The sequence below is a fragment of the Egretta garzetta genome, unplaced genomic scaffold (genome assembly GCF_000687185.1).
Source record: "Egretta garzetta isolate BGI_Z169 unplaced genomic scaffold, ASM68718v1 scaffold271, whole genome shotgun sequence".
NCBI classification, from domain to species: Eukaryota; Metazoa; Chordata; class Aves; order Pelecaniformes; family Ardeidae; genus Egretta; species Egretta garzetta.
Genome location: NW_009258669.1, coordinates 2,438,168 through 2,445,943, shown reverse-complemented (window position 1 = coordinate 2,445,943; position 7,776 = coordinate 2,438,168). Strand labels below are relative to the sequence as shown.

General features: G+C 37.7%; 1 long non-coding RNA gene across 1 annotated transcript in view; it reads left to right on the top strand.

Annotated features, from left to right (window-relative positions):
* Window positions 1-426: 426 nt before the first annotated feature.
* LOC118451646 overlaps window positions 427-7,776 on the top strand; it is a 28,149-nt gene continuing 20,799 nt past the window's right edge. The window contains exon 1 of the long non-coding RNA XR_004841142.1: window positions 427-490. This is a non-coding gene — a long non-coding RNA (uncharacterized LOC118451646). The remainder of the gene's footprint in view (window positions 491-7,776) is intronic.

Below are 7,776 nucleotides of genomic sequence, written 5' to 3'. Positions count from 1 at the left end.
CTGATTTGAGATAGATTTAAATTCCCATTTTACATTTAATTAACACCATAGTTCTTTTTCTATTATTTATCGTTAATACTAATGTTGTGTCAGTCATCCCAGAGAGCTCCATCCTAATTGCATAGTTCCCTGTGATGAATTGGGTGCTTTTTTTCTAGCTTTAAATGATTTGAAGGAAATATTTTCTGTGTATATTGATTAAGACATATTTTTTTTTCCTTTCTCACAAGCTCCTACTAACTGAAATGTATTAAAGATTTCATTCTACTATGTATTTGAGAATATCTAAATTTGGTTAATTGTCACCATTCAGATATATAACGTTCTTTATGTAAAGGCTGACAAGTGTTCCTTGAGTTAACATCTGCTTTAAGTACATCTCTCCTGCCCTGAAAGACTGTTACGACAGATGGAGCTCAAAACCGTGGACTAAATGAACCCAATGGGCATTTCAGAGGGGTGGTCCATAGACTAAGGGAATGGTATCTGTGTGTATATATCAAAAAAAAAAAAAAATGGGAAGGGGGGGGTGATTAATTGGAATGTATTGTAAGGGTAGGACCTAAGCATGACGTAAATGGTATAGAATAAGGGGTGGATACTGTCCTGGTTTTGGCTGGGATAGAGTTAATTTTTTTCATAGTAGCTAGCATAGTGCTGTGTTTTGGATTTAGTACCAGAAGAATGTTGATAACACACTGATGTTTTCAGCTGTTGCCAAGTAGTGCTCAGACTACTCAAGGACTTTTTGAGCTTCTCCTGCTCGGCCAGGTGCATAACAAGCTGGGAGTACAGCACAGCTAGCACAGCTAACCCAAACTGGCCAAAGAGCTATTCCATACCATGTAACGTCATGCTAGGGGGGAGTTAGTCGGTCGGTCGGTCACGGGCAGACTGCTCGCTGCTCGGGGACTGATCGCAGCTCAGGGAGTGATCGCGGCTCAGGGACTGATTGCGGCTCAGGACAGGCTGGGCATCGGTCAGCAGGTGGTGAGCAATTGCATTGTACATAATTCGTTTTGTATATTCTGTATATTCTATATATTCTGTTATCATTCTCATTATTAGTATTATTATTATTTTCTCTTATTAAACTGTCTTTATCTCAGCCCTCAGCTCTAACCTTTTATTTTCTTCCTGATTCTCTCCCCCATCCCACCAAGGGAGGGGGAGCAGTGAGCGAGCGGCTGCGTGGTGCTTAGTTGCCAGCCGGGTTAAACCACGACAGAGAAATACATACTTTTTGAAACACTGACAGTGTTTCTTTCAGTTTTGTCCCTGTGTTGCTAGAAAGCAAACTAGATGAGGAAATTTGAATTAAAATAGAGGGATAAATAAATACAATAAAATAAGTAACTCAGTAGCAAGTACAAGTACTCTGGTGCTTTATGGTAAAAAGATAAAATTGAAGATGAGGCGAACTGCGACTTGGTTTTCAACATCTGTCCAAGGCTAAAATGTTTAATGAGGTTCTATATTTTGCATATTTCTTCACTTTACTTTCCATCAGACTTAACTTACTTTGAATAAACTGCCAAATTTCATTTCTCATTTATATGCCTCTCTTAATAGGATTCTGTAATTAATCAATTAAAATTTTGTAATAATTAAATCAAAGCTGATTTGAGATAGATTTAAATTCCCATTTTACATTTAATTAACACCATAGTTCTTTTTCTATTATTTATCGTTAATACTAATGTTGTGTCAGTCATCCCAGAGAGCTCCATCCTAATTGCATAGTTCCCTGTGATGAATTGGGTGCTTTTTTTCTAGCTTTAAATGATTTGAAGGAAATATTTTCTGTGTATATTGATTAAGACATATTTTTTTTTCCTTTCTCACAAGCTCCTACTAACTGAAATGTATTAAAGATTTCATTCTACTATGTATTTGAGAATATCTAAATTTGGTTAATTGTCACCATTCAGATATATAACGTTCTTTATGTAAAGGCTGACAAGTGTTCCTTGAGTTAACATCTGCTTTAAGTATTACTCTTTATTTAGCTGTTCCCTATCGGCTGCTCTTTTACTTCATGGTCGGGCTGACTTTTCTGTTAACAGCCATAGAATATAAAGGATTTGTATTCTTACTTATCATTCCATTATCCTAAGAACTAAATAATAGAAAAGAGTAAAGCAGATCTGTGAATATCAGCAGGCACAGGTAGTTTTAAACATACCTAACAAAGGCATTTCTGGTTATGGTAGCACTGCAGGGAAGAAATACTTCCAGGACAAGACAGGTGTCACAAGGTCCAAATGGTGTGTCCCTTAGTGAACACTCTACAACTGGGACACCACATCCCGCAGTCTGATGTATAATAGAACTGCAAAACTGAAATACAGACAGATTTGCTACCCATGAGCACAGCTGAGGGTCTGAGGCAGATTTTGAAGTTCTATCCTCTCTGAAAAAAAAGAACCCAATACCTTAATATGGTTTAAAGAAAGTTTTCAGGCATCTTACTGCAGTGATTCTAAGCTTTTCAGTACTGTTAGTTTCTGTTGCAACAGAGAAAAAAAAAATCTTGAGTCTTGCCATCCTGAAAGTGAGGGTTATTATGACCTTCAGGTTAACAATCCATATGGCAGTGCTATTTTTAACTTAACTTGCAAGGGGTTTGCAGAGAACATAATTAAACGCACAGCCATTAAAAATCGAATCCTTACCAACAGTTACCTCAGACTGTCACATGAAATGCAGGAATCCTAGCTGTGGGTTAGCTATAGGAACCAAATGATTCATAGGTAGGTGGACATTTCAGATAGCATTGTGTTAAGAGCTGGTGTTAAAGGTTGAATCCTACCACTAATCCCAGTGTCAATACTGTAATTGATTGGCAGAATATAACCACAGAAAGATGATTACATGAATTTCATTTTACAAAAACTTAAGATTATGTCATCCATTACTTTTAAATTAAAATTGAGAGTCCTTAACAATTTATTTATCTTTCAATTCACTGGCATTTTTGTTCATACCTGTGCAGCTGAAATGCTTGCGTGAAACAGAATCCCATGTGAAAAGAAAATGTAAATGGTTCAGATCAAGATAAAGATATTAAATAAAAATACTTAATTAAACATTGTTATGATCAACAAATAAATGCACAAAGATCTGAGGATCTCATTTTTACTTAGTGTGCTGGCACACAAACTGAGCCAAAGGAGAAACATTTCTAAGTGTCTAATTTGCATCCAAAACGAGGTGAATGGAGAGACACTCAGACATGCTTGAACTACATCCAAACTAACCTCATAAATGTCAGAAATATTTTCTGAAACAATAAGTCTTTAGGAAAGAGGCAAACCTCTGCCTTTGCAAATGATTCTGCAACTTTCTAAATACTTTGGAAAAAAAGAGAAGAAATATACCAACAAGATTAAAGAGCACAATATTTTAACATCCTTTGAAAACAGAAAAAGTACCGTTCTTTAGCATTACAGACAGAGGATACAAGTCACTGAGGGTGATTTGGTGCTTAGGGGCGTAAACAGGTACTTTCTGGATGTATGCCTCCCTCCCATTTTAAGCAATCACTTAGAAACTTGAATAGTGTCAGTCATTTTGCATGTCTGATATCACCTATTGAAACATAACCCTAGGACTTTATTCTGTTTTGTTTTTTCTGGGAGAAGAGTAACCCTATAAAATTTCTCTGATTTCCCAGTCCTGAGATCACCAGAAAACACTAGCCTAATAGAAAATGTTGCCTGACACCATTCAGTTACCTCTCCCAGAAACTAACAGCACAGAATTAATGCAACACTTTTCCACCACTTGTGTATCCCTTATAACCAGGTGAAATTAATGAGAAAGATTACCTTTTTTTTCCTTTCTGTTTGAGGTAACCCTTAATCCTCTTTGAATCATTGGAAACTGGGAGATTTACAGAGAGCTGAGAATCTGCTTTTCAAAGTCCACCCACAGGTCCCAGATATCTTGCTATCAGCATGATAGTGTTAAGCCATGCTAAATAAATAACTTCAAAAGACAGCACTACTGTGCCCAGACCCCAACACTGAGAACAAAGTGCAATAAATTATGCGTAAATGCATGAGGCAATGTAGCAGTGTAGTAGCCCCCTGCCCCCAGTCTCCCTCCTCAGGCATTAGTCCCTTTCCTAGTGTCAAGGTTAAAAGATACGTGATGTTTCATGGGTTGTGCACTCTGCATCTTCTGAAGTAAATTAAGAACACCAGTGGATGAACTCAAAGTAATAAACAAGTAGGCAGTAGACAGAATCAGCTGGCCAAACACTAATGTTCAATTTAACACTAGCACATATACAGATATAAACAGAAGGATGCAAAATTCAATTCATTGCAGGCATCTCTGTAGGAAATCAATTTATTCATAAAAGCACATTTTAAATAACTATTTGATGGATAAGATGATCTTTGACTAGCTGAAGAAAATAATAGGATTAGAGTTTTATGCAAAGCTAAATTGTGGCTACGAATATCTCCAGGCTTTAAGGAAGTTCATACTGAAGTTGAAACTTCACAGCTACCTGTTTAACAGGAGACCTGGACCCACAAGTTTGGGAAAGGCAGTTGTGTTTCACACTCAGATCAGATTTTTGGGGCTTCCACTTCCTCTGCCCACTTACCATGGAACTCTCATCAAACCAGAAAACGGATCAGTAACTGCAGAGCAAGCAACTATTATTTCTGTGTAGCAACAGTGTGCTAAATATAACAACCAGTAGATAGGAGTTAACATAAAATAAGTCTATTTTTTTCAGAACTCCTTGTCTCTTTAACCAATTAGAAAGTCTTGGGCTTGTTCTGATGTTGAAAGCTAGAGAAAAAGGTGAATCACCTATCGGCCTCTGCACTATGAAATGAAAGCCAGCTTGCAATCTATTGAAGTTGTGAGTGTTGGGAGCAGGGAAGGAGCTTTTCCTCTCCTTTTCCCTGCTCTGACCCGTTACAGGTCTTGTTCTCCTTCCCAGACTGTGAAAGACTCTCTTGGTGAGGCTGGGGAGAGCAACTCACCCACCCCGAAGTGTGCTGCTTAACCAGCTGAGCACATCTCTGCAGTGAATCATGCGTAACATAAGCACAGCTTTTATTCCTTGGTGTGACCAGAGGACATCAGGAAGCAGCCAGCACAGCACTCAGCTTGAGTTGTAAGCTCTTATGAGAGCAAACATGGATAAGCTTTGGTTCAGCTGTAGGTGCAATATTCCTAAGTGGGTTTTTTTCCTGGTTTCTTGTCACCTGGGACATTGAGAAAGCAAGTTTGCACCGGACAGTGAAATACTTTGTGAAAGCCCTAATAAAAGGAGGAAGAACAAGTTTGGAAGACTTATTCTTGTTTTTTTCCCTCTCAGAGAACAGATGTGGACAGGTCAGGATGTTACTCTACCCTAAGGAACAGTTCAGGAAGCACATTCTTCCTGGCCCTACAACACAAGCTAGTCTTCAAAGGAGGAATTTCTCTCATTTCCCTTAGGCTAGCATGACTTTGCACTATTACAAAACTGGACAAAGAACTAAGGATATCACCTGTCCCTGGGAATAGAACTGGAAAAGAATTTTCATAGCCTTGAAAAAGACTTCCAGACTTATATCCAAATCAGACGTGTATGTAACAGATGAAAGCACCCAAACTGAGCTATCCCCTGAACCTTTTCACAATCAGTTTGTGCTATCCCCTGCCTATTTTGATAATGTATTCATGGTTTTCATAGAAAACCACTGTTTTATGGGACTTTGCCAATTGCAATAATATATCTTAGAGTTCAAGCCATTTTTAGGTAGCTCAGCTGAAGAGCTCTGTCATCAGTGTCCCAGATTTCTAGAGGAAATTGTCACATCATTCTTCATATGAGGAGAGGCTGAGAGAGCTGATTCTTTCCTCAGCCTATAGAAGAGAATGCTCAGGAGGATCTTACCAATGAGGGCAAATACCTGATGAGAGGGAATGAAGATGAAGCCAGGCTCTTTTCTGTGGTGCCCAGTGACAGGACAAGAGGCAGTGGGCACAAACTGAAACATAGGAGGTTTCCTCTGAACATCAGGAAACACTTCTTTACTGTGAGGGTGGTCAAACACAGGACCTGGTTGCCCAGAGATACTGTGGAGTCTTCATCTATAGTGATACACAAAATGTAACCAGACATAGTCCTGGGAAACCTGGTTTTGCTGACTCTCCTTGAGCCAGGCAGTGAGACCAGCTGATCTCAAAACTTCTCTGTCAACATAAATGGTTCTACAATTGAGTGACATACCAACTTGAAGGCTATTGAGGCAGCGCATCTCAAATACATCAAAAATGCTGGGCTTGTTCTGTGCCACTATTTTTGTGCATAAATTCTGGATATCTCAGATTTATTCCATTTCTAGACATCAACATGCATTCTGAATAACCTGCATTAACTGCATGTATTCTTGGATAACACAGACCTGCAGTATAAATCTAGGGCATTCAGAATCGATTTGGCTCCTAGGACTTCCTTTTCTGTCGATAACTGACTGATGTCAGAAGCATACTGAATTTGTCTTCTTCTTTAGGAAACAAAACTTATTTTGCTGAAAACTTAGAAACAAATTCTTACTTAGTTGGACAGCAAGTGATCTGGCCAAGGAAAATCTCTTTAGCATAAAAAATCTTAAAAATGTAATTTATTTATTTGTGTATTTATATTGTTCCACCATCATTCAGCTGCACAATGTGTAGGAAGAAAAAAAAAAGCAAGAAAAAAGAAAAAACCACATTTTTCTGTGGAAAGTTGCTAAGACCATTACTTTAAAGATAGAAGAGAAAGTCACATATACACCATTACTGATAATATTTAATTTCATCATCTTTTCAACCACTCCCATAGTATTTTGGTCATGGAATAGAGCACAACCAAATGTTAAATGTTTGACTACTGTCAGAAGTTAAGAAAAAACAGGTATTTCTATGCACTGCCTGGCAATTGCATTCATAATGGCATTCGCTGCCTACCCTTCCTCTTTTTTTCCTCTGTCTGCTACAGAGAGGAGAGTTAATTCTACACCCTGTAAAAACTTATCTGTTCATAAATATGTCATGAACTGTCTACAGTAATTTTAATGACTGTTAAATTTGTTTTAATTTTTAGATGTGACTTACACTGAGCGGGTGCTGGCTGGCTGACAGAGAGGAAAATTCTGCAGTTCTTCAAAATTCAAAGATCATCTTTTCCCCACTTGTAAGAATATATCTAGGCCAACTGTTTATGAAGAAGTGATGATAAAACATGAGAATAAAACCAGAAATAGTACACGTGGGTTACCGGTTCCTACAGTATGTTTTGTAAGCATGGGTAAAGTGAAATTATAAACTGCATCCCAAATTATATCCATACAATTTAGGAAACATACAGATTTAAATATAACACACTCATACCAACTTATTTTGCTTAGCAATAGGTCCACTGAATTCACAATTAGACGAAACTTCTAATTCCATGAACATTATCCTTTTAGTGATATATCTATATGACATGACTAAAGAACCTCTGAAATCCACATCACAAAAAAGCCATCACAACTTGTTAGAGAATTGCATTTAAGATATGTAACAATCATCATCAGATGCTTTACAGGATTTCTTCAGTGGAAAAGCACCCACAGCAGAAATTTGCCTTGCCAGTGGCAAACACTAACTGAAAAGAAATAGAGCTATAATAACCCCTGGTCACTTTTAGATAACATTCCCTTTTATATCCTTACAACAACATATTTCTGTACTGAGCTTCAGCCATTTTATTCTCATTCTCCTTCTTATCCAAAA